The 27,394-nt window shown below is 45.9% G+C and overlaps 1 long non-coding RNA gene across 1 annotated transcript in view; it reads left to right on the forward strand.

Annotated features, from left to right (window-relative positions):
* LOC138488048 (uncharacterized) overlaps nucleotides 1–27,394 on the forward strand; it is a 176,833-nt gene that overhangs the window by 23,523 nt on the left and 125,916 nt on the right. The window contains exon 2 of the long non-coding RNA XR_011274586.1: nucleotides 17,920–17,993. This is a non-coding gene — a long non-coding RNA (uncharacterized lncRNA). The remainder of the gene's footprint in view (nucleotides 1–17,919; nucleotides 17,994–27,394) is intronic.

The following is a 27,394-nucleotide window of genomic DNA, read 5'->3' on the forward strand; positions in this document are numbered from 1 at the left end:
ATGCAGGCATGCAGTTGTCCCTCTATATGTATTTGAAGTGGGTGACCTTTACACATTGGTTGTGGAGGACATTGTAGACTTGGTAGAAGAGCAGAAGTGAGCTGCTATGCCTACAATAGCATATGCTGTGGATCATTGCACCTGTAGCACATTAGGGAGCCACATGTGCCCATTTGTGTTTGCTATGGCTAGGCCCTTATAAGACCTTTGCTTTAGGAAGTGCTTTAAGATATTGCGTCATGAAAGGAAGTGTTCAGCATCACACATGTAAAATATGGACAAAGTACACAGTCACCTACATACCATTCAGCACAATCAATGTTATGCAGCCATGCATGCAAATATGTGGCCAGGGTGAAAGCTGGCAGGCTCAATTGCAGATGGGTAGTGCATTGCACATAACATGAGTATTTAAACATAGGGTGTACTATGGTGTATTGTGTGTGGTGAGGGGCTAGCGCCTTGGATGCATAGCTGGAGTGGAAAGGGAAGAAGGACTGTCCCTGCTTTACTGGGGTGCGGTCCTCGCTGTAGCTGGGAAAACGCACGTGCCTTTAAAGCATGGTGGCCATGGAAATGGAACTGTGGGTATTAGCCAATCAGGTGTCGAGGGTGTGGCTCACAGGCAGTGGCGGTACTATTTTTCCCCATTACTCTGTGTAGTGCGGGTGGAAGGCAGAGATGGAGAGACGCAGAGTGCTAATAGTGGGTGATACCTTTGTGCGAGATCTGTACAGTTATGCCACACAAAGAGGCATGGCTGCTAATTTTGTGTTGGAAGGAGTGGAGGTTTCTGGGACACTGTCTATAAGGGCAATTTCGGCAGTATTGTTGACCTTTGCAGCAGATGTGTGGTCTCTGTTGGTACTGTTGATGTTGTTGTGCTGCATTATGGAGCTGTACATTTGGGGTACATGTTGTGTGGACGTTTACTGCGTCGTCTAAAGTTGATGGAAGAAGTGATGCAGATTTTTCCCACTGCAAAGGTAGTTTTCTCAAGCATACCACCAAGAGAAGCATGGGATAATTCTGGTGTAATTTGTTCCCAGCCAGAGGTCGGAAGGTGTTTCATTAACAGAAGCATGTGTCAATTTATGTCCACTGCTGGGATGTTCTCCACTGACTATGACATCATTAATGAGTGAAATTTGCACTGGTTCCATGCAAATGGGATTTTTTTGACCAACGTTGGCAATGCGGTTTTGTTTTACACTGTGCAAAAAGTGTTTAAGACAATCCTGTAACAATGTAAGGAACCAAACAAAATGAAACTCAGATAAAGAGCAAAAACATAAAAAGGTTCTTTGTAAGCATGAAAAAAACAAAAGAAACAAAAAAAACATCTTTTCTGAGGGACCACCAAAGACCCAATCCCCTAACCTTTTTCACATTTCTTTCCCCACTCCCCCCTTCCTCGTACGAAAACACAGCGGATTCCACTGTAGTTTCCGCATTACATATGCCACATCTGGCCCTTTTCAGGATGGTAGCCATAGAAATGGGACTGTGGAAGGGAAGGTATTGCTCAATAAGGTTTCTGGTTGTGGTGTGCATGGAAAAACTGTGGTAGACGGTCTCTTTGTACAGAGAAATGCAGAAGGCTATGGTGGAAGTGTGCAAGGTAAGGGGCAGGCATCCTGTTTGTATGCATGCACTGTACGTACTTGTTTGAAGTGGCTAACATACATTTCATGTTGCTTTTGTGCGATAATTTTTAATAAGATTGTAGTAAGTGGGGTGCTGTGGAAAACAATTCTGTGCAGTGTACAAGGTAAGTGGCAGGCATCCTATTGTAATGAATGCATTGCGTGTATGATAGGATATGATATGATGTGATATTGTATGATATGCCATTTACAATTCGCATATACACAAGTTTTGGAAGGCGCAACGAGGCAAGGGACCGGGGAACAGAGGGGAGACAGAGACAACAAACCTACTAGGGTAGGTGTCACTCAGATCGCCCAAATGCATGGGGAGGGGGAGGAGAAAGTGCAGTACATGGGAAGAAGAAAAAAGACAATAAGTAAACATACGGCCCGATGGTGGCAAGTGAAAGGATAAGTGCAGACATCAGATGGTTGTGGAACTGTTAGGGGTACATAAAACAGTCCCCAAGTGAGGGGTTTGCCAGAAAGTCAGTTCAGGGGTGTGAGCGGTGGGGAGATGGCCTGGGGCTGAGATCAGAGTGTGACCAAGTAACCAGTGCAGAATCAGTTTCCGTCAGGAAGTCTGCAAGGGAGAGTAGGAGGAAAAGCAGATGGAAAGAGAAAAGTTTTGAGATGCTTCCGGAAATGGCGACGGTTCTCCCCAAGTTTTAGGGGGGCAGGGAGGCTGTTTCAGAGGGAGGCCCCAGCCGAAGAAAGAGATCTACCACCAACTGGTTGCTTGCAGAAGCCAGTGACCTGAGGGAGTTGGAGGGGGATGAGGGAAGAGCTTGAGCACAGAGAAATTTAGGAAGTGAGAGTTTCAGGTATTGCTGCCCCAGGGCCCAGAAGGCCTTGTGCATAATGCAGAGTGTTTTGACCTTATTCCTCGCAGCTACTGGGAGCCAGTGCACACATTTCCATCCGAGAGTGATACGATCCCTACGCTTGAGCCCGAGGACAAGGCGCGCAGTCCTCGTCCTCTTCTGGTTGAGTGGCAGAGGGCGGAGAGTAGAAACAGGCAGATTTAGACCGAGGCTGTTGCAATAGTCCAGCCTACAGAGAACCACAGCTGTGGAGACATTGAGCTTTTCGGACCTTGCTTTAAGTTGGTAACATACATTCAGTGTTGGTTTTGGTGCCATAATTTTACTATTTATGTAGCTGATGGGCTATTGTGAAAGGAAATTCGTAGTACTGTCAAAAGGAAAGAAGAGAGTTCCTGTTTCGATATTCCAATGGGTGATATGGGTAAATGGAAACGTTGCAAGCATATACAATTGAAGTGCAACTTGATGGCAGTGAATGGGAGAAAAAACCAGTAACATTTTTAAGAACGTAATGGGCGCTCAGTGGCAGATACCGTGCACACAGGCACTTATAACAGAGCTGTAAACATACTGCACAAAAAGTACTCGCTTTGTGGTGATGGGTGCTCAAGCGGATGAATGTTGATGCACAAATCTTGCATTCTTTTACTGAACTTTCTACTGGACATGCTTTCCAATGCCACTACAGTTGGAGGCTGAATTTGTAATGGTACATATGAGGTGTTGTACAAAACTGACAGTGTTAGTTGGTAACGTCTCGGATACCATTGGTGGATGGGTGTTTGACTATTTAACAGTACCCAATGAAGTAGTGATGGACAAAAAATTGTGGAAAGGGATGAAGGACTGCTCCTGCTTTACTGGGGCACGGCCCTCGCGGTACTTGGGGAAACGCACGTGCCACATTCTGCACTTCTCACAATGCTGGCCAATGGAAATGGGACTGTGAGGATTTCCAATCAGGTACTCAGAGTGTGCGTCACAGGAACGGGCGGCAATGTTTTTTTTCATTACTCTGTGTTGTGAGGCTGGCAGAGATGGAGAGACGTGGGTGATGCCTTTGTGCTAGATCTGTTCCAGTATGCCATCAAAAGAGGCTTTTATGGCAATTTCGATTTGGAGGGAGTGGAGGCTTTTTTTCCGCTATTTTTACATGTTGTGGTCGTGCACTACGGATGCTTCCATTTGCAAACTATAAGTGTTTCCTTAAAAAATTCTATATATCAATGCAATTTTTGGCAAGAAAGAGAACGTATGATCTGTATGGCGATATCTGTGTTTATCTTCCTGGTTCTGTGTTAAGTAACGTTTTAACGTAAATGATAACAAAACACGTTTGGGAACGATGCCCACAAATGTAATAAAAACAGGTGGCGCAGATCGTTGGGACAAATTACATCAGCTTCAGGTGAGGCCTATCTGTATTGGTGCCGCAAGGGAGTTTGAATTTAGGGCGACACATCAACTGTTAACAGTAGCACAAGATCACTGCACCCAACCCGTTGTTTTCACATTAATGTAAGTGACTAAAAGTAAGGTAAGATGCATAGAAATACTTTTATAATTAATCACAGTATGCTTAACAGGAGATGCCCGTACGATCAGAACAATGACATTTTTGAGCGCACTTCCCCTTTCATTTCACAAAGAATGTGTCACTGTGCTGTACTTCCAACCAACACATGACAATTTGCCTTTAACTTCACAATGCAAACACAATCTACAGATAGAACCTATTTTTCACCTATGGAAATATCACCATATCATCTACATTCCAATCCCTACTCTAAAAATCCCTCTTCACTCAACAAATAACTCCAAACATGTTTCCTCAACTCCCCACCAAACACAGAGAAAGAAATAAAGATTTCTCATGCATTACAATGTACAACAAACACAATCTGTGCCCGCAATGTTACATCAATAGAAAGTACCATTTCCATTCAATGTTATTGTTTCACTGTGTTCCAAAAGATGTACACTTCCTATACAGTATGTGTACTCACTATACACAAATTACTGCAATACTTCTTTCCAATAGCCAAATTCCATTGCTGTACACATATTATTACAATGCTTATAGCCATGCACCCAAGAGTCTAGGGACTAGCCACAACCACCACAGCATAATAGGGCCATGCACCCAAGAATCTGACCAATGGTGACAACCCACACACATAAGCTAGGTGCCTAGATAAATTATTACTGTTATGGCATTATGACAGTGCAGTAGATGTGCTAGTGCCTAGATTCTTGTGAGCAGAGCCCATCTGTAACCATCCTCATATCATCTACATTCCACTCACTTACCCTAATGAAGCCTCCCTGAATTCATCAAACAAGCAGCCCAGCAATCCTGTCCGCAGACTACCGCTGTGTCCGCGGGCTGCTGCTCCCCAAACGGTCTTCTTCCACCTAAACAAATACATCATATCAACCATCTTTCACTCCCCCACCCTTCCCAGCCCCTTTTCCAAACACCAAATACCCTAAAACATGTTTCCCAGCCCTGTCCCCCACTGCGCTATCCACTGATATCTCTGAATACAACATGGCACCGTTTTGGGAAAATGTGAGGCACATCACGCTTTCCTCCAGCCAATCAGTGGGCACGTTGCATGTCCGCGGACATCACGCGTCGCCCGGACCAATCAGAGATCTGTTTGCAGACCGAACAGGGAAGTGGGTCCGCAAAGTGGAGGCAGATATCACAATTGTTTTGGCACCTACATTTTGCCTGTTTTAAAAAAAAACTACTGGACGGATTTCCACCAAATTTATAAAAGCACGCTTTCAGGACCAAGCCGCCGCTCCTGCCGCACATTTGGTGAAAATTTGTGCTGCGGTTTGGGCTGTAATCGTGAGCAAAATATTTTTTTCATTCATTCTATGGAACAAAATAATTTGTGACCTCCCCTATAACTTTGAACCCCCCCTTGACGAAACCTCACCAAACTTGCCAAATAAATTCAGAGTGGGGCTTATACTTTTTTTGCAAAGTTTGGTGAGGTTTCGTCCAGGGGGAGCGAAGTCATAAGCCACCCAAAAAGTGCTCTTCCTATGGGTTTAGCAACTTAACCATAACTACACGGCCGCTATCGCAGGCCGTGTAATATATATATATTTGTGAAAGTGTGTTTGTATGTTCGGGGCTAGCTCCAGCACCTTAACAGTTGATGGGCTGAAATGTTGTCCCACGGTCAGCATACCAGTATGGGTTGTACTGGCTATAGTGAAATTTGGCCAACCCCACTCATTCGCCCTGCACAGGGCAGTGTCCGGACCTGTGCTCTCAGTATAGTTGATTTCGGGAGATTGCCGATTTTGTGATTGTTGGCTCCAGTCCCACAACAGTTAGTGGGCTGAAGTTTTGGCCCGAGGTCAGCATACCAGTCTGGTGTGTACTGGCGATGGTGAAATCTGACCAAACCAACCCATTTGTCCTGGTCAGGGTGGGGTCCGTCCCTGTGCTATCTGTATAGGCAATTTCGGGAGATTATCGATTTTGCGACTTCTCCAGAAATAGGAAGTTAGGAGTTAGGACACAAGGTTGACTACCAGTCTGGTGTGTACTGGGAATAGTGAAATTTGAACATTTTGCGATTTTTCAAAAATATGAAGTTATGATACAATAATACATAAACAAGGCTATAGCAGAACCCAACATGCATGTCAGCTACTACAGACCAGTGCAACGCCATGTGGTACCGCTAGTATATATATATAGAAAAACAGTCTCAGCATATATATATATATATGTTGAGACTGTTTTTCTTACAGTCTAGGTGAGAGGCACTCCCCCACTCTTGGAAGAATCACCAGGAAACCAGTATTCTGTAAAGAAATGTCCTCTTCATTTTACAGACCATGCACAACACATGACTGTCAATTGTGGTGCTCCATAATGTATGGCCCCAATTATACATACCTTTTAGTTAAACGTCTTTAGCAACGGTTCAGGAGAGAATTTAATAAAATCTTTTGTCATGTGAAGGGAAAGAGTCAGCGTGTTCCGGAGTTGGGTTTCTTCATTGTAGAAGGGCCAACCACCAGAACTTTGTGCCAAGTTTACTGAAACGAAACATGCTTTGTGTAGCCAACATTAGGCATCTGGCATTGTAAACAGTGATCTCCAAGTTCTACTAAGGTTGCTGCCACAGGCTTTACACCCAGAGATACTTCTTAACATCTGTTCACAGCTCATTATCAAATCTTAACTTATTCATCCGGTTAAGGCTGAAACCACCCAAAATATATTCTGTGACTCATCATATCCTGTGCACCACTCGCTCCTCTTGTAGTTTGCAGACTGAGTGCAGGTGATGGTCTGCAGCTCATGCTCCTACCACCTACCCTCGATTTCCTGAGCAGCTGAAGCTGCCAGTTTTAGCTCTCTCCACTGTGCAGAGTTTCTGCCATCACATCATCTCTGTCTTTCCACTTTCAAACCTTCCACCTGATTACTCAGTAAATTCTACCTTCTCGAGAATTCCCCAGTTGTCTGGCAATACATAAGTAATGCAGGCAAGTAGTTCATTCTACCATGACCTCACACAATTATTCAGCTTTTCTGAGAGCTCAAGCCCAGACCTGAAGCTGTCATGAAGAAGCACAGACTCCTGGGTGTGCCAACACACATTCACAATTTTATTTATTTATTTATTCATAAGGCGCTGTAGCCCACAGGCATCAGGGCTCACCAAAACATAAGCACAAGGCAACAAACAGAATACAGACGGGACAAAGAAGCCTAAAGAAGTGGTTAGACCCAGTAAAGGGTTATTGAAATAAGACACTTTTCATCTTGCAACATAATCTGAGAGTATTTATGGCCTAGTTTAGCCTTAGATTGAGATAGACCAAACATCAGCAACTCAGTTTTGTTGCCATTAAGACACATCCAATTGGTATTCATCCAGGACTCAATCGAAGAATATATGTACTTCAGGGTGTAGTCACTGGATAGTTCCAGCACCAGTTGGGTGTAATCGGCATAATTAGAAAAAAGACCCCATATCTTCCAGAATGCTACACAAGGGCCTGATGTAAAGATTGAAAAGTATGGGAGACATGAATGCTCCCTGAAGAACACCACAGGAAATGAAGGCTTGAGAGATCTAAAAGGATTAATAGACCAGTATGACGCCTGTCGATAATACTTAACATATGGGTCTGGTGGTCTAGCAAGGCTGTTTCGGTGCTATGAAAGGTCTATATCCCGACTCTCTGGGGATCAAAATATTAGAGGATTCCGGCAATTGAGATGTAGCAATTTTGTCAAGGATCTTCAACAAGATGTTACAGTTAGTGAGAGCCTCAGATTACCAGCCTCCATAGGGTCCAGGCCTGATTTCATCATCTGCAACCACCTTAATGTCTTCCGGCACTTGTTTCTGATGAAACAATGAGTTGACTAGTCTAACAAGAAATCGGCAAATATCTCTTTATTAATGAGAATTCGTTTTTGGTGGAATCACATTTTCTGGACAGGAGGCAGGATGCATTGTAGACAAGAATTTGACCATATCGCAGATCGAGACAGAATGAACGTCAAAGTGCTGCTGTCCTACCCGGGAGGATTTCATGATAAAAGGGGGGGTCAGGCGGATGTATTGACAAAAAATGCTTGATCTTAGCACAAGCTTTCAAGATCTTAGTTAAAAAGGCAAGCTGAACTCTGGTACAATCCTGATCAGTAGGGAATACAGTTGTCAGCAGAGCTTTTGGAAACTCCAGGTGATTAAGGATCTCAAAAAGCTTTTTGGAGTTGCTATTCACCTCATCTATCTGATTATTAAGCAAAAATTATTTTGTTTCCAGAATAGCAACTCAGTAGACTTTCTTGAGAGCCTTACAGTTATTCTTATTTGCATCAGTAGGGTCTTTTAGCCACCTATCCCCTGCCTTTATTTTATCCCTTTACAATAAACAAAGTAATTGAGTGAACCATTTTTTATTACCTGGATTCTTTCTAATCAATTTGGGCTTAAGCAGGGCCACTGTGTCAAGCATTTGAGACATAACAGAATTGAAGATCGTAACCAAGTTAGCTGGGGGATCCGAATAATTTGAGGAAAGCACAACCTGATCAATACAGGTCTAAGGATCCATCAAGCAAAGTTTATTAATGTTTCGGCTAGACCCTTTCGTTAAAGGATTTTTGACATTAGGGGGAAGATCATGCAACTGAATCTGAAAGACAATCGCATAATGATCAGACCATGTACATGGAGTGGTGTTGTTAATGTGCACATCAAGGTTTTTAGCAGCAACCCAATCAAGAGTATTACCTTTAGCTATGGTGGGATCGCTGTTGGCCACAAAAAAGTCTATTTTATTTAAGGCTGCAACAAGTGTGGAAGCCTCTTTATCAGACTTGTGATTTAGCCAGCGATTAAAGTCACCAACTAGTAAGGTGGAACAGTTTGGGACATTGAAGTCTCCTAAAGCCACTAGGAGATCATCATTGAATCTAGGCATATCAACATAGGGTCTATAGATTAGGATAAAGTTCAGACAACTACAAAGATTGGGAGTAATTTTTAATTGAAGAATTCTAATAGTTTGACAAGCGCTAGGAGCCAGGAAAGATGTTAGATGTTTTTAAGCAATAATTGCCACAGCCCCACCATGTTCCAGAGCGCAGTTCTGGCAGGTACTGGTGTGTCCATCAGGAGTTGCAAGTGAGATCGTAAGGCCACTGGTATCTGTAATCCAGGTCTCAGTTAGGAAAAGCATGTCTAAATCTGACTCTTAGATATAATCATGCATGTTGATGGCATGCTTATTAAGTGACCTGGTATTCAGTAAGGCACATTTTAGGGTCTGTGATTGGGTGGTGCCCAAAGATTCAGACCGACATCAATTTTCAGAGATTGATCATCTGAATAGGGAAGAGTCTGAGAAGCCATTTTAAGTTCCCAGCTGAGACTTGGAAGTAAGGTCATAGGTTCAGAAAGAGAATTCCCAGTTGACCGGCAGAACCTGTATCTCGTGAAGACAAAGAAGTTGCCAAAGAGGGGGATTTGTCCTCATGGAAAAAGCTGGTATGAGAAATGGAGGAAACAAAATCTGCATCAATTTTATTAGGTGGGCTAGAAGTCAAAATCTCTGGAGTAGCTCCAGAATTATATAAAATAGCCCCTGGGACAGGATCAGTGCAACATTTCTTGTCAGTGGACATAGTGAGCCTGGTTCAAGTAAACAAGAGAAATTTGATTCTGGCACCAGAGACGAAGGATAATCAACTATCAGGGTTAAATATTTTTGTACTAAGGCCATATGTCCAGCTTTTTGTGCGGCTAGCAGGAGATTTAAGTCACATGGCAAGTCCATGCTGAAACAAAGTAACCAGATAATAAACTTAGTTGAAACAAGTACATATGGAGATATGCTAATAAAGGCAAGCTGCGCTAATATGGTAACGCAAATTAGTAAATATGCCTAGATCGATACATAAAGCCACTAGCTTACTAAGTACCTTCATAGACCTCAGGACGGACTAAAAAAACTGTTGCCACAATGCTATGGTCGGGCGCGGTGAGGACCGGCTTGACACAGAAGTGCCTGACGTTTACAGAAATAGTAACCCAGGCAAGCTGGGAAATGTAGTCACATGAGCTGGAATCCTATGCTCAACGTGATACGGAGAGTGTTTTTTCTCTCAGCAGATTTACCAACAAATAAGGCAGAAGGGCTCCACACAAAAGCACATTTCCACATGCAATTCAAAGTATGCAAAAGCAGTCAAATATCAAGAACAGGAGCAAGTGCTTACTCAAACAGGCAAGACGATCGTAAAAACAGGAGCTTTCTACTTTATACCAGCGGAGACCGGCTTGACACAGAAGCGCCAGCGCTAACGCGCTTGACATTTCCAGAAATAGTAACACAGGCAAACTGGGAAATGTAGTCAAATGAGCTGGAGCCTTATGCTCAACAGTTACGGAGAGTGCGTTTTCTCTCAGCAGATTTACAAACAAATATGGCAGAAGGGCTACACACAAAAGTACACTACCACACGCATTCAAAGTCTGAAAAATCAGTCAAACATCAAGAGCAGAAGCAGGTGCTTACTCAAACAGGTAAGACAGTGCGCATAATGATTAAAACAATAATAATAATATGTGTAGGGGCACACCACATGCTGTACTAGATGAAAGATGTAATTATGTTTTCAATCCACCTTATCTTTCACCTAGAGCAGAAAGAAGGGTGCAGTGCCTAGACCCTGACACACAAATGTACCCGCACTCTCTCTCTGTGGCCAGTAATATTAAAATGCACATGCCAATGGTGGCAGCAGCTTTTGCTGCCAGTTGGGTGGGTGGCCGCTGAGGGGGCCCTGAAATTTCATTCAAGGTGAGAGGCCAGAGGTTGCAGATGAGTATTTTTAATGAACAGGCAATGCCAGCTGCCATAAATGAATGTGTGTGGCCTAGCTTTTGGCAATGTAGATCTCCCCCTGAGGCATTTTTTAAAATAATGTTTTGAAATGGAACATTTTACAGCTCAGGTTTTGAGATAATTTTGTAAAAATACATGCAATTTGCATTTGGTTCTCTATAACACATGAGAAAATCCAGTAGATCCATGTTTACCACATTTACATGTCTGTCATTGGCCGCAGCATATGCCAGCAGTGTCATTGCAAGTCATGTTTAGGCAGCAACCACCTCAATATATGCCAGCATTTCCACTCTAAATCACTTTCATGAAGCTCTAGGCACAGTCTCTGCCAGTATTGTCACTGTAAACAAATCACTTTCATGAAGCTGTGCCAACAGTCTATGCCAGTATGGTCACTAAGGAAAATCACTTTCAAGAAGCTGTGCTGGCTATGTAAGTCAGTATGCCAGTGCCAACAATTATGCAAATATAGTCACTGTTGTAAAGCAACACTTTTGTGAAGCTGCAGCAACAGTCTTTGCCAGTAAGTCACTACTGCAAATCACCTTCATTAATCTGTGGCCACAATCATGCCTGTGATGGTCACTGTAAATGGGCCTCATTCCGACCCTGGCGTTAACCAAGGCGCTATTAGCGCCTTGGTTGACGCCGTTATCTTTCCGACTACGCCATGGTGAATGGCGGAATTACCGCCCCATTCCAAGGTTGGCGGGGTCGGTAATTCCCCATTCACCAAGGGCCCTTCCCCATTCCCATTTTTGCCCCATAGGGCTCAATGGGAATGGGGAAGGCGCTAATTACGGCACCGTAAATTACGGTGCCGTAATTAGCTCCTAGGTCCCCTTGCGGGTTGGTTTTTTAACGCCTGCAAAAAGCAGATGTTAAGTACCAACCCGCAAAGGGAACTCGGAGTAGGGCGGTAAGGGTTTAAAGGCACCGGTCTCGTTAACGGTGACAGTTAACCCTTACCGCCCGACTCGGAATGACCACCAATGTCTTTCATGAATCTGCAAACACAATTCATATCAATAATGGTCACTATAAACAAATCACATGAACCCCTCTGGTCCAAACTCTGCATGCCAAACACATGGATTCATCACTCTTGCACACGGCACGGCACAAACCCCAGTCTGACACAGACATTCGCTCACACAAACGCACATACACATGTGCATAAATATTCCAAACATTTCACAGACACACAGTGTAATACAATAAAACAGTCTTGCAACTGTACAGCTGCTCACGTGCACAAATATTCCAAACATTGCACAGGCACACAGTGGGCCTCATTAGGACTCTGGCCGTCCCGTAATGAACAGTGCCGGTAAGGGACCGGCACCGTTCATTACGGGCTGCCCTATCCCGAGGTCTGCAGTGGGACCCGCTAGCAGTAGAGGGTGCTAAAAACGGGCCCGTTATTAACGGGCCAGTTGTTAGCACCCTCCCCATTCCCATTGAGCCCATGGGGGCTGAAATGGGAATGGGGAAGTATCGGGTCCTGGTCCCGCAAAAGGGATTTACCGGGCTTTCCAAGGTCAGAATGGCCCAGTAAGTCCCCTTTCGCAGGACCCGAACCTGGAACCCAGTATGGAGGCACCCATGCCCTTATTAAGGGCATGGGTGCCTCCATACTCGTAATGAGGCCCATTGTAATACATTCAAACATGCACGCAAATACATATACTTTTCTATGTTAATATTCAACTTACCTTGGTTCACAAACTGCACTGCTACTGCTTCAGCGGTGTCTCGAAGTTTCAGCTGGGTATAGCCAGCTTTGTGGCATGATGCTCCAGAAGCAGTCAGCCCTAGCATGGGTGTGTGGGTTCTTGGTTGATAAGCAACAATCAATGTATGTGGAACCAGAGCTGCTGAGCTGCCAAATAAATTGAGCGTTTTAATTTTTAAGGCAGAGTTTTAGCACCCTGACTTTAGAAATAAATCTAAAGTCTGGTCTATTTTTGATTCAAATATTAATTTGAATCAGTCCGATACATTTTGAACAATCTGGAAGTACAATTCCCTTAGCCATTATATTATAGAAAATGTAGATACAAGTGTTCCCTTCCATACCTGAAGGCTCCACACGAATCAATCACTAAATAATAGATGGATGCATGTTAACACCCCCCAACCCCATGTACAGCAACGTCTGAAACAGTTACTTGTGGAAAATTAATGTAGGTCACCGATCTTAATAGACACAAATTTTTTCGTTATTGCATTGTAGTGTGGAGACTAAAAGGTACAATTTTAATCTAGCTACTTTGCTGGAGTGCCTTCTAATCTTTTTGCAGATAAGCATTATCTGTTGTGAACTCTTGCTGTTTCAGAGGGGATCAATGTGTTTATTGTCAGGTTGGTTTATGATCTGATTTCGTGCTTTGCAAGTCATCTTTAAAGAGCACACAGGACTACTATGGGCCTCATTACACGGAATGCGGTAGACCATGGTGCTATTAGCACCATGGTTGCCGTCGGTACCATACCGGTACCACCATGGAGAAAAGGGGAATTACCATCCCATTCCAAAGTTGGCGGGGCGGTAATTCCCCCTTTCTCCATGGCCCTTCCCCATTCCCATTTTTGCCCCATAGGGCTCAATGGGAATGGAGAAGGGGTTAATTACGGTACCGCAAATTGCGGTACCGTAATTAGCACCAAGGTCCCTTTGCGGGGCCCAATTTTAACGGCTGGTCTACACCAGCTGTTAAGGTCGGGTCCCGCAAAGGGACCTCGTAGTAAGGCGGTAAGGGTTTACTGGTACCGGTGCCTTTACCCGTACCAGTAAACCCTTACCGCCTACCGTGTAATGAGGCCCTATATCTTTTGAAAGACAACTATGCAGATTGCATTCAATGTTGTCATTAACTTAAAGATAGGATGTGAGGAGATATAGGAGGTCATTATGTGTATGGCAATATTTCCGGGGGGGAATACTTCATACTCATTTACAGTTACTATCACTTATATAAGCTGTGCATTTGCCTGATTACAAGTGGTGGTCAGATGGTGTCGCCCCCATTCATGGCATCCCACATGATTCCATTGCAGTTGTGGTGAAATTACCACAGATGATATTTACACCTACAGTAATTCTTCCAGTTTTTGGATGTAAAGTGGAGAAAATCAAACACTTCTACCGAAGTGCTAGAGATATTTCCCCCTACTTTTCCTCCAAATGCATAGTATGGCACTTTGCTAAAAGTGGCAATAATGCGTTACTGCCACATTTATCCAGCACCATACCACCATAACATTCCAGCTTCTTCCCTTGACCAAAGAATGTGACTCTAGCCAAATCACGGTGCCTCGCTGTGCCTTATTTTCATAATGTGACAAAATGGTTATTACCTCAAAGGGATTCTTTCAGGTATATATAGCGCTTTCCACAGCATGAAATATCTCTTATGTCATTTGCAGCTCCATCAATATTGAGCTATGGTTCTCTGCTCCTAAATTAAGTAAAGCAGGGGCACCACAATGCTGGTAATGTTGAGGAGACATGAAAGGGTATGAATTAGACTGAGATACACCCCAGCTGTCACCGTCATATATAACTATTGAAAGTATATACAAATGTGCTGGTTAACAGCTCGCTATGCTTTCTTTTTAGTTGAGTACACTGCATACGCATAGGGCTCAATGGGAAGTTGGAAGGTGTCAAATTGCGGTACCGTTATTGATTCCGGTATCCCTTAACGGGTCCCGTCCATAACGCCTGGTAAAACCAGTAAAACCAGGCGTTAAGGGAGGGACCCGCTAAGGGACCTCGGAATAGGGCGCAAAGGGATTACCGGCACCGGTGTCATTAACGGTGCCCGGTATCCTTTTGCGCCCACCTCAGAATGAAGCCCAATATCTTGGAGTGAGAGAGACTTTGGAGCTAAACATAGATTGCTGTCAACCGAGCATTGTGCGCCGGTGGCTGCAAATTCCCTGAAGCTCTCTGCCATAAAACAGATCCAACTTGATAATAGGCTTTTCAGGGGAACAAAGAGTACTAAACGTAATGCAGCCTTTCAAAAGCATGTAGTTTTCGTAATTGTAATTGGTTATTTACAACGTGCTTAATACCCAGAGGTTTCTAAGGTCAGACCTGGGGATCGAACCTGTGTTGCTCTGCATCATCTTGACTCAAAAGCACTTGAGATATCCTCCCGAGACATGCAATGAAGTGGTGAAAGAGTTTTAGAAGTCAGTGTTTGTTCAAGGAGTGTGCCAGGAGCCCTTACTAGCCCATTTTCGACATGCTGCAATCTCATTGGTAAATACTTTAGTAAGCCGAAATGTATTACATTATAGAAATATAATATGGATCAAACAAGGGTGTTCGCTCTTTGGATCTTGTGGATAAAAAATTACTTTAAAAGACGTTTTTGAAATGACTTACTTGCTGAAAACACAACCCCACTTCTTTTTTTATTTGTAGAATACCAGTGAGCTGGCTGTCAAAAATTACTCCCAGGTCTGACACTTTTTCAGATGGTTGGAGACAGACAGGATCCCAGGGCTTAAGGCCAAAAGGAGAAGTTGCAAGAGGTCACCTTAAGCCTGCCCAGAAGGATCTCAGTTTTTTGAGTTGTTGTAGGAAGAGTGGGCATTTCCGTCCAGATGTAAAACAATCTGGGTTTCGTCAGTGTAGGTGTGAAATGGTGTTGCCAAAAGAGTGAAGGACTGTCATGCCTGTGCCATGGGCGCATCCATTTACGCTCAATTTGGACTATATATTTATCATTTACTTACAACAGACTCTTACTTTGGGAACTTTATTTCCCATTTGCGAGACTTTGGTGCTTTATTATTATTTCCAACAAACTACGCATACCATAATGCACCTGGCTACAAGCATCGATTCCTGGCTGTTCCTATTGGTTATCAAAGGAACTACACCCCCCAGAAGTCCTAGAGACTTGCCCTGCTTCCACCAGCCCAGGAACAGAAAGGGAGGTGGCCGATTGCCTGCAGGTGTGCTTAGCCAGGTGCAACCAATTAGCCTGCCTCTGTGCTGGGCTAGGCAGTATAAAGGCTGCTGCCTGCAGTGGCTCAGCCTCTTGCATCTGAGAGTCCTTCCTCCACCTTTTGCGTCTTCCGACGGATCTTGTATGCTGTTTACCTTCTCTCCTGCTTGGACCCTGCCTTGTTGCTTGCTCCACCCTGCTGCCTCCAGCCATAGCCTTCCAGGCTCCCTGCCTCACAGCCCTGCTCCTTTGGGCTCTCCACACTGCAGCTGATCACGCTCTGCTGCCTTCCAGCCTCCGCCCTTGCCCTGCCGGGCTCTCCACATTGCAGCCGATCACGCTCTGCTGCCTTCCAGCCTCCGCCCTTGCCCTGCCGGGCTCTCCACATTGCAGCCGATCACGCTCTGCTGCCTTCCAGCCTCCGCCCTTACCCTGCCGGGCTCTCCACATTGCAGCCGATCACGCTCTGCTGCCTTCCAGCCTCCGCCCTTGCCCTGCCGGGCTCTCCACATTGCAGCCGATCACGCTCTGCTGCCTTCCAGCCTCCGCCCTTGCCCTGCCGGGCTCTCCACATTGCAGCCGATCACGCTCTGCTGCCTTCCAGCCTCCGCCCTTGCCCTGCCGGGCTCTCCACATTGCAGCCGATCACGCTCTGCTGCCTTCCAGCCTCCGCCCTTGCCCTGCGGGCTCTCTACATTGCAGCTGATCACGCTCTGCTGCCTTCCAGCCTCAGCCCTTGTCCTCTGGGCTCCCTGCTCTGCAGCCTGCCTCACTCCGGCTGCCTTCAGCCCTTGTCTTCTGGGCTCCCTGCTCTGCAGCCTGCCTCACTCCGGCTGCCTTAGCCCTTGTCCTCTGGGCTCCCTGCTCTGCAGCCTACCTCACTCTGGCTACCTACAGCCCTTGTCCTCTGGTTTCCCTGCTCTGCAGCCTACCTCACTCTGGCTACCTACAGCCCTTGTCCTCTGGGCCTTCCTACTTTGCAGCTTATCACGCTCCGCTGCCTACTACCTACCTTTTTCTGCTGGGTTCTCGGCCTAGCAGCCCTCTACAGTCCTCTGCTACCTTCTACGTTCAGCGGCCCTGTCCCTCAGGGTTCACTCCTTACTGCCCGGCCCTTTTTGGGATCCTTGCCGTGCAGTCTGCTTTACTCTGCTGCTCTAAGCCCTTTTCCTCTGGGCTTTCTACCTTACAGTCCCACTCCTGTGGGCTTACTCATTGCTTTCCTGCTCCTCTGAGCTCTCAACCTTGTTCCTTACTGTTCTCTGCTATCCTATCCTGTTACACGACTTTCCCTTCATTTCCTTCTGCTAGTTTGCTATCACCTCCTTCCCTGGATTTGTCTGTAGTATCTTCTCTTGTACTGTTTGTAGACCCTTTTGTACAGAGCTTGACTGTTGGTTCCCATCAGTCAACCTCTGCCCCTTCCCTTGTCTCGTTTCTACATTACAGACACCCATAGCTGCTGTTCCAAGTCATGAGCAAACAGCGTGGGCCTCTGTTATAGCAAACTGTGCAGAAGGCTAGAGTATTTCCAAGGTTCGTGGAATACTCTTTTCCTATATCTGCATACACCCCAAGAGGGTATTCATTCTGTATCTATTCCCTTGCTACTCTTGCCTACTCTTCGTTCTCTTTCCTTTCCGCTGTGTGTGTTCTTGTCTGTCCACTTTATTTGGCACAACCACCCAAACTCTTTCTGGGTGTCCTGTGCCACTCTTAATAGAGTGCCATCCCTGACAAGGACTTTGGAAAGCGGTTCAAGTTAGGGATTAATTGGAAAGGGTAATTTTAAGGGGCTAATAAATAACTTTTTGGGACAAGTGCAGTTAGGCTTTCAATCCTCCAGGGGGTGGTGTGAAAAGTTCGTTTTTGGGGCCTAGTTGAGCCTGGGTAGGAGCTAGAAGGGGCCTGTTAGGGCAATTTGGAAATATTAAGAGGGGTTTTAAAAAAAAAAATGTGTTAGGGTAATAATTATTATAATACTTATATCTTGTAATTATAAGGGGGGCAAGAGGTCGGGGGAACTATTGGCTGGGTGAGTCTGCTGATATGTTTTTGTCCCCACAGTAGGAGCCCTCTAAGAAAAGAGATGAGGAGCATCGGTGTGGACGCCGGACCACAGACGGGCTGTGTGGAAAGAGGTGAGCGGGAAAGGGAATGGTCATCTGCATGGCAGAGAGGGGACACGAGAAGGGGGACGGGAAATTAAGAGTCTGGTGTGCAAGGGGTAAGGAAAGAAGTTGGTGTACAGGTCATTGGAACCTTGAGGGATGAAAAGATAATTTGCTCAGTGGAGGTTCAAACGGACAAGGTGGTGGAGCCATTGGTGCTCGAGGTGCAAGTTGGAAAAGAAAAGGAGGTTGAGTGAAAGGAAAGGGGAAAAAACTGCCATACATGGGTATCACAAAACCTTTGGGGGCGTACTTGATGGCAGCGACCAGGGAGAAGATTCAGGTGGGATTAATTGAAGCTCTGCAGGTTACTGGGAAGACGGCAGATTCATGGTTCACCATAGCAATTGTCAGAAAGAAAATTCTGAGCCTATGCAAGGACATGTCCCTCTATCCAAAGCGGTGGTGATTGACTAGGAAGATCCCATAGTCTACGGTGTCAAAGACTGATGAGAGGTTTACAAGGGCTAGTAATCCCAGACACTGCATTCATCTTCCTGATGCTGGCTGCCATTGAGGCCACTATCTACCCGGTGCCAGCACCGGGTCGCAAGCCTGACTGCCCAGAATGAAGAATTCCCACTGATGCTATGTGGGATAGGAGCAACAGGCTTACTTGAAAACGGAAATCTAGAAATTGATAAAATATTGTCACAGTCTGTGGGGTCAGTGCCCTTCTTTTTAAGAAGTGCAGCACCAATGCATGTTGTAAGGAAGGTGGATGCCCAGTGTTAAGAGATTTATTGATAACATTTATAAAATGTTCTACAACTAACAGTAGCACTGACTTTGCTATTTTTGCACAATAGATATCTCTGGGAGAGCCCGATGGCTTAGATTCACCAAGAAAAGTACCAAACTCAATAAAAGGTCAAGGTAAAAATAGGTCAAATGTGTGGGGGTTAACTAATCAATTTAACCGTTCATAATATCAGGTAACAAACATTTCATTCAAACAGGTTTTGTTAGAGATCTTAACTTTTTCAGAAAAATAATTTGCAATGTTGATGGTTCAATTTCAGCTTCTATGTACGTTTGGACAATTCTTTTGACTCATTACCAGAAGTAAGAATGCTGTCGTTCATTTTAGCTTTTAGCGTTTAGGATTTTTTTGTTATGCTGGTAAAAGAGTTGCTGGAGAAGAAAAAAGGTCATCAGTAGACTTAGTGGTGAGCCATTTCCTTTTGGCTCTGAGCATAAACAGTTTTTTACTCAACCATGAAATGTGTGTACCAGGGCTGTTTGGTTTGGGATTTTTAAATAGCACTTTTTGGGGTTCTAATATTTTAAAAAAACAGGGGAGAGAGTTCTGTCAATCAGATTCCAGGTTTCGGCTGCATCTAGCTTAGGTAGTGTAGGTGTCTCACTGGAGCGTGATAGGAGCGACAATAGAGGTTAAAGACACCACTGGCCATTTCCTGATCTCTTTTTATTGGCTGTTTGATTTTTGAAATTCTGGTCTTGATACTGAAATTAAATTAAAAAGCAATTACTTTGTGATCCGTCAGCCAAAAGGAAGGGGTTGGCTGTCCGTAAATGTTGAGGTATCATAGAATTACTATCTAGGGTATGGCCTTGACATTGATTGACATTTCCCACTTGCTAAATTCATAAAGGACTAAGGTGCTGAGTGCCTACAACAATTGTTTAGTTTTAGGAAGCGCGTTTGTCAAAACAATGACTAAAGTGACCAGTAACACTAAGGCGGGCACCGGAAGTGCTACGTAACTGACAGAAATTCAGTCAATGCTGAATCATGGTCGGGGTCTACATAACATAAGAATAGAGGGGCTGGGCTTGTCTAATATTACAAAAGCTACTAGATGTGTTGAGCAGTTTCTGAGTATTTAATATTCTTTTTTTTGTTTCTTCTTTTCTTTGCTTTATTAAGTACTTATGGTTGTATGAACAGCCTTTTACACTATACATAGCATACAGCACATATTAGCGCATCATAAAACATCACATAAAAACATTTAATAAAATTAGCATACAAAAATTCTATACTAACATTCTACCTATGACGGGGGAGGGGACAGTCATCCAGTCGCTTCATGTATTGGGTAGACTAGTATCTGTATGCAAATACAGTACTACTGCACACCTACCTCAGAAGTATTAATCTGCCTAAATAAAGGACATATTGTTGTGTCTAAATACAAACACTTCCTAGCAAGATCAGCCAGGATACTACTAAAAAAAGCATGCTATTTCTATTCCAATACATTTATAAAGTGAAAACAATCAGTGTAAGGCTTCTTGGGGCTGTTGAAGGGACTATTTGTTAGGCAGAAACCTGTGCAGTTCCCTTAAGGACCACTGCAAATGGCTTAGGATGTCATGATGCCTACCCCCGGGGACCCAGACCAGGTCCAGCAACCCCGGAAGCAGGCATCAAGTTATTTTGAGCAAGCCCAAAAACCCCTGCTAGGGACTGTTTGGGTGCGGTCCTGGCGCCTATGGCGCCAGGCTCATATGGAGAGTCAGTCCTGGCGCCATAGGCGCCAGGCTCATAGAGTAGAACTTACCTAATGCAGACCATGCTGCAAGCTTACCTGATGCAGACCATCTGTCCTGCAGTCCTCAGACACCCTAAAATTAAAGCTGTGTGGGAACAACTATTCATTTTTGCCATGACAGACTACATGGTCCACAGGGTTTGAATAAACTTAATTCTAAAACATTAACGCTCAGTTTTGCGCATTTCAGGCAGACAACTTATATCGTCAAGCTCAAGCTGCACCAGGATCCAAGCAGCATAGGTAATGGAGACAGTTATTAAAAAAAGAAATAGCTTTACCCCGACCTCAGCAGGTGGAACGACCATGTCAGGTGGACAGGGGAGCACTGTAGGCACAGTAAGGAGATGTAAGCGCAGTGCTCATACAGACATGGAGAGGTGGACCTGTATCTCGCTGATACTGCTTGAGTATCTAACAATATGTGGTACAAGCACATGACCAAAGTAGGTAAAAAAAACACTGGGTAGAGCTGTGTCATGATGCCTACCCCCGGGGACCAAGACCAAGTCCAGCAACCCCGGAAGCAGGCATCAAGTTATCCCAAGCAAGCCCAACAACCCCTGCTAGGGGCTATTTGGGTCCAGTCCTGGCGCCTATGGCGCCAGGCTCATATGGAGAGTCAGTCCTGGTGCCATAGGCGCCAGGCTCACAGATTAAAACTTGCCTGATGCAGACCATGCTGTAAACTTACCTGATGCAGACCATGCTGCAAGAGCTCCAAGCCAAAAGAGGCTTGGAAAGGACTACTTTACTTAGGGACTATTTTTTTACTCGGGCCGGGCTGGGGAGGAATACTTACCTGGGACTACTTTGGAGGCTATTTAAACCACACCCGAAGATCAGCACACGCTTTGCGTTATTCTGCATCCAGCAGCGTAACGCTCACCGTGCCTGCAAGTCTGCATCCAGCCTTCTGCCACGCCCGCCTCGAGTTTGAAACTCCTAGAAAAAGGGAGAAAGAAGGAGAAAAGGTTAGAACAAGAGCAATACCTTTGATCCTTACCTAAATTCCCGATCCATCGCGCCTTCGAGCTGGAAGAAAGAAGTTATTTATGCATGTCGCCTCGCCTGCTGCAGCGCCGCGCTGAACTCACCGGCCTTCGCAGCATCTTCACATTCCACCGCATCCTCCTGCATGTTCCCGCCGCACTCCGGCACCTAAGGAGAAGACAAGAACAGCAAGGTGAGCCAAGGGAATACACAGAGGAATATTAGTTACCCCCCATAGACTTACCTGCTTTTACCACCGGGGGTACTATTCCTCTTCACGGGTCGGCGCAGCTTCCACTGCATCTTCGCCGAACCCCGGCCCCTAAGGGGAAACAAAAGGACAGAAAGGTGAAACAAACGGACTATCAAGGGGAACCCTCCTCACCACAATAGACTTACCCGATTTTACCACCAGAGGTATTATTCCCCGAGACTTCATACTTTCTCTCAGCGCCTGAATAAGGGAGAAAGCAACAGGTTACATATTGACAATATTTATCGAACTGTGTTGGAAATACAAATCCTTACCAGAATATTACCGGTTGCCACGAGGAACTTTTCACTAGGGTCAAGCTGCAATCTGCAAGGAATCGGACAAGAGTGAAAGTCAGGCATTTGAACTATTACGAACTACATACTTTTCGGAGTCAATATTGTTCTGGAACTCACCAATTCCTTCGAGCTAGTGAAGCAACTGGTTATCAACGCGCCCCTGCGCTCAATGCAGGATGGAGAGCTCATCTTTTCAAACCATCAGGTGAGACTATAAGAGGGGACATCAAAGGTGATCCGTGAGGGGAACAGCGGGGGTGGGGGGATTTACATTCAACTCCACGGGTGGTTAATTCCCTTTCTCCATTTGCAGAAGAATATTCCTACGGTCCAAGCAAACGAAGCTAGGTAGGCCAGTTCAGTCCGTCATCTCGGCCCTACGCGTCACATTGGTGGAGACCGTAGCTCTCCAGTTCAGATCGATGCCTCTGTGGGAGCCAGGTGAGCCTAACATAGGACTACAGGTGTTGGCAGTAAACCCAATTGGTAGCAGTCTGTACCACCCAGATTTACCTGGTAGCTGTGGGTGAGCAGTCAGACTTCTCTCAAGAAGAGTTAGACAGTATATAGAGTATACAAAATAGGTACAGAGATACAGTAGCAAAAGCAAACACTGACCAGAGCTTTGGTATAAAAGTATATCATTATTTATTTAAAAACACACTTGTAAAATACACTAACACTAATATGGCAAGCAAGTTCAAACACAGTCACTATCAATATATATACATCCCTGATTACTTATTGAACAAGTCTTAGTTAAAACACCACTTATTTGCAGACAGAGGTGAGTGCTTAACCCAAGATGGCACTCCAATAAGTTAGTTAAAAAGGGAGGGAAAAGGCAGAATAAGGAAAGCACACAATACCAACACTTTTGAAAGAACCACAGCAAGGCAAGAAAGGCAGAGTCTACCGTAGAGCAAGAAAGTTCATAGGCCAGGCCCACTCTTGGAGAGAGCAAGGCGGAATGTGTCCAAGATCACACAGTTGAATTATACTTTAAAAGTCTTTGCAGATAGTTCAAAAAGAGTTGGATCAGTTCAGAGAAAGTTAGTTAACAGGTCCCAGGTCACCCCAGGATAGAGAGTCAAGGATTTACGGGACACCTTGAACAGTCTGTTGCAAGGGAGACCAGGCAGGACAGAGTACCTGAAATGGTGAGAAAGCTCCAGCGGGGGCAGTTGTTCCTGGCAGCGGGTGCACGTTGGTGCTTCGTCCAGGGGAAGAGATGATCTTGACGTGGAGGAAAGCTGGAGGTCGTAGCACTGTCAGGGAAGAAACCAGCCGCAGAGTTTCCCGGATAAAAGGTACTACCCTTTATTTCGCAGTAGTGGTGAAGCGTGGCTACCCGGCCGCTGGGGTGCTTGGCATGGGCGATTCGACCACTAGACAATCCTGGAAGGCGAAAAGAGGGTGAACTGGTTATCCCCACCAGTTCAAAGGAAGAAGACTCTCCGGGATGAAGATCTTCTCTGTCGTCGGAAAGTGGTGAGGCGGCTCAGCAGGGCTCCACCGGTGGTGTCGTCGTTGCAGGTCGGCTCAGCTTCTCCCTCTTCGGATTCTTTGGTCCTGTGGCGACTTCTGCGAGTTCCAGTCCCCAAAGCCCTGCTTTTATGCAGAAAACCCCCATTCATCAGTCCTAGCTGTCACTCAAACATGCTAAGTGGTGAGCCGGGCGGTTCACCACTGGGCCAATCACATAAGAGTGCAGAAGCCCGCCAAAAAGTGGAACAAAGGGCTCGACTTGGGTTAGAGTTACAAAAGAGAACAGAGACGCCATTTTGGCACCGAGTTCTGGCAAAAAATCCCAACCGGTGAATTAATATTAATTTAATAAACCGGCGGTATGTTTGAGGCTATGCTAAAAAGTGGTAGCCTCGAACAATGGGAAAATCCCACAGGAATATATTTGCGGTCGAATGTTAAGACGGATTTCTGAACTCTGTCCTGGTGGCGCAGAAGTTCAGAAGGCCAACCTAATTACTTGGAACAGGGTAACCTCTGGACGAGCCAGACCAATCAAGGTAGCGATCGCGGCGGTCAAGACTAAGTCTCAAGAGGGGTGAGGGTGACTGAAAGCCCGCAATGAGCACACAAAGCAAGAGCGCTTACAAACTACTCCAAACAGTTGTTATATCAAAAATATATACACATTTATTTTAAGGCCTTTAAAACAATGACCGTAGCGAGAAAATCACAATATCACAATATTAAACCAACACATACCATATCAACACAATATATATACAAATACGACAGTCGCAAGCGTTATAAGCACGAAATGTGTAATCCACCTGAAAGGGAAGGAAAACAGGCAGTGCGATAATGCTTTAGACTCCGTTCGCCTTCAGAGGCACCTAACTAGATGGAAGTCCGAGCCCTGTGAAGAGTGGAGCCTTGTGCTCAAAGTACCTGCACACGCCGGTGCCAACGGGCAAAAGGAGAAGCTCTTCGGAGGAAGTCAGGCAGTTCAGTATAGTGCACAAAGAAGAAGAACAGGTTCCGCGACTCAAGCGCAGCCTCCACAGCGAGCAGAAGCAGAGCGCGAGTACGGACAAAAGGGTGCTGTTTTTACACAGCGGGGAAAAGCAATGGGCTACTGCAGGAGGGCGACCAGATCCTAGCTATACTACTCACCGGTCCCCCAAGCAAGCAGACCCAGGCTTCTCCACGTTAGTTTCAGCAGCTGGCTGTAACGATCACCTGATTCCCGTAGAGGCGCCGGTCTTGACTGGGCGTATACCGTATCTTCAAAGGTGATGTGTAACACACGGCTGGCTCTTTGGGCTGGACCTCTGTGCACTGTATGTCTGGCTCGAAGGGTAAGATGTCTGCAGATAGAAAATGTGGGATTAATGAACTGGGTTATTGAATGTCTCTCTCTTCTTCCCTTTCTCTTCTCCTGTAGAATCCCAAAGGTTAACACTCTCACCTTAGGTAAGTGAACGCCGTGCTCTCCATCTGCCTCGAGGCAGGGTGCTGTAACCAGTTTCTTCACTGGATAAGGGGAGCAGGCCTCTTGACTTCAGAGGACTGCTGTCCGTCGTTTACTGCACGAACGGTAAGTTTCGAGTAATTCTAATGTCTTTAAAGTCTTTAGTAATGATGTCTCTTGTTTTGCAGGGTTCCGGCGATGGCGGATGGCGGGCTGAAGTGAGTTGAAGATGGAGCCCGTGTGATGAATAGAAGCGCCTGGAAGCACGTAAGTAAGCGCTTGCTGCCTGCTTCAGGATGCGCTCTAACTGTCTTTTTATTTTGCAGGTACAAGTTCGGGGCAGCTGCAGGGTGCCGGAATACCCACTGGGTTAGATGTGGAAAGGAGTAATGGCACGTGAGTATTAAAGTTCCCCAATGTCTTTAAACGCACCTTGTTTTGTCTTTCAGATGCGGGATGCAGCGCCGAAGGCCTCCGGAGCGTGCGAAGAGTTGGTAAGCTTTTGTCTTTCAGATGCTGGAATGCAGAGTGAAGACCTCCGGAGCGCACGAAGAGTAGGTAAGCCTTTGTCTTTCAGATGCCGGAATGCAGCGCGAGGCGTTGGTGACAGCCGATGGACCAGGTAACTGAAGAGCTGTCACTGAAGACCGTAATGCTAACCTGTTCTTTCTTGTCTTTATAGGTGTTGCTGAAGACTGGATTCAGAATGGTAAGCCTTTTTCCTTAGGCCCAGGATCAGATGCAGAAGACACGATGAGCGTTCCAGTGTTCTGAATCTAGGGAGTGGCCCCACCCAACAGGAAAAGTAGTTCCAAACAGAAGAGGATCAGAGACTCAACTGGCAGGCAAGTAAGCAGCATGGTCTGCTGCAGGTAAGTCCACCCAAGCATTATGAGCCCGGCGCTTCCAGCGCTGGGACTGGGCATATTTATGAGCCTGGTGCCACTGGCGCCAGGACTGGGTCCAAAAGGTCCCAATAGAGACTGGTTGGCACTCGGAACCTGGGTTATGGATCTGCTTCCAAGGGACTTGGGAAAACCCTGACCTTTTGGAAGCAGAGATCATGACACTGGCAGGTTCAGAAGAGTCGGGAATGCCTCGTCGTCGTGTAGAGCAAAAAGACGTCCCAATCGAAGAAACCTGCACAGTTTGTTGCCGCAGCAGGACAACGGAGCGGCCGGGTGTATCTGAGCCAAATGTACACTCCTCCCTTCAGACCTGGGAACGCCAAGTGCACGAAGCGTGGGAGAGTGACAAGGACTCAAGATACAACACAACCTGGCGGCGGTTACAGAGCAGGACTCCCTTGTAAACTGGTCAGTCAACTGGATGGCCCAGAGACACTTCCGAAGGCTTACTTGGCAGGAGATGATGAAGCCGCCGGGAATAGCTGTTCCTGCTATTCCAAAGGTCGAAGCACCAGTACAGGCCTTCTGGTTCGATCAAAGGAGGAAAGGGTTTCACAGGACGACAGCAGTGCAAAGGAGGAGTCCTTCAGCGGGTCACCAGCGATTCCTCGGTCCAGCCTCGTGGTTGCAGGATACTTGGCTCCTGTATTCCTTTGTTCGTGAGAACTCAGGAGATCGACATGGTAGTGGTGTTTCCAGCCCCCTCTTATCCACGGTTCCCTTCGCGCCAAAACGGAGGGGAGCCAATGGGAGATCCGCTCATCAACACAAACACCATTCGTGGACCAATCACGGACCACGGTGGTCCCAGGCATTCACACCACCCTAGACTCTCTGGCACCCAGGATGTGTATTGGGACCAGACATCCCAGCCCACACCCTGGAGGCACACAAAAGACATGTAGAAGCCCGCGAAAGCAACCACGTTTCGCGGGAAAGTACATGCCCAAATAAGGAAGGCCCCGGGTCGCTCGACCTGGGGAAGGTGAAGGGAGCAAGACGGTCAGTGGACAGGACAAAGGAGCCTCGTGGTCTGGCCATCTTGGGAGCCAGGCCACCATTTTGGGTTCAGTGCGAAAAACGTGCTCAGAACGCCAAAAGGAGCTCAAAATAAACAAAACGATCGCTGCCACCATTCCAGTCCCTGAATGACTTGCACCGATCAAATACCATCCTAAAAGAGTATCTAGGGCCCGTAGAAGGCTAGAGACCCAAGAGAGCTGTAACTTAGCTTACAGTGCCCTCTTGTGTCATGTTGCGCGAAAGCCGCAACATGATAGAAGAAACTACGGGAAACAGCGTTCCCCCGGTACTGACTGTCTTAAGGGCATGTCAGTTTCCCTGTAAGAAAGGAGCGAAAGCCCAGAGGAGTGCGGCAGAAGGCTGCACTTCTCTGGCAAAGTCAAGAACAAGGTGAAAAACAACAGCAAAAAGTTTAGGGGTTGCCACATGGAAGGAAAA

The sequence above is a fragment of the Ambystoma mexicanum genome, chromosome 9 (genome assembly GCF_040938575.1).
Source record: "Ambystoma mexicanum isolate Mex_15411 chromosome 9, UKY_AmexF1_1, whole genome shotgun sequence".
NCBI lineage: Eukaryota > Metazoa > Chordata > Amphibia > Caudata > Ambystomatidae > Ambystoma > Ambystoma mexicanum.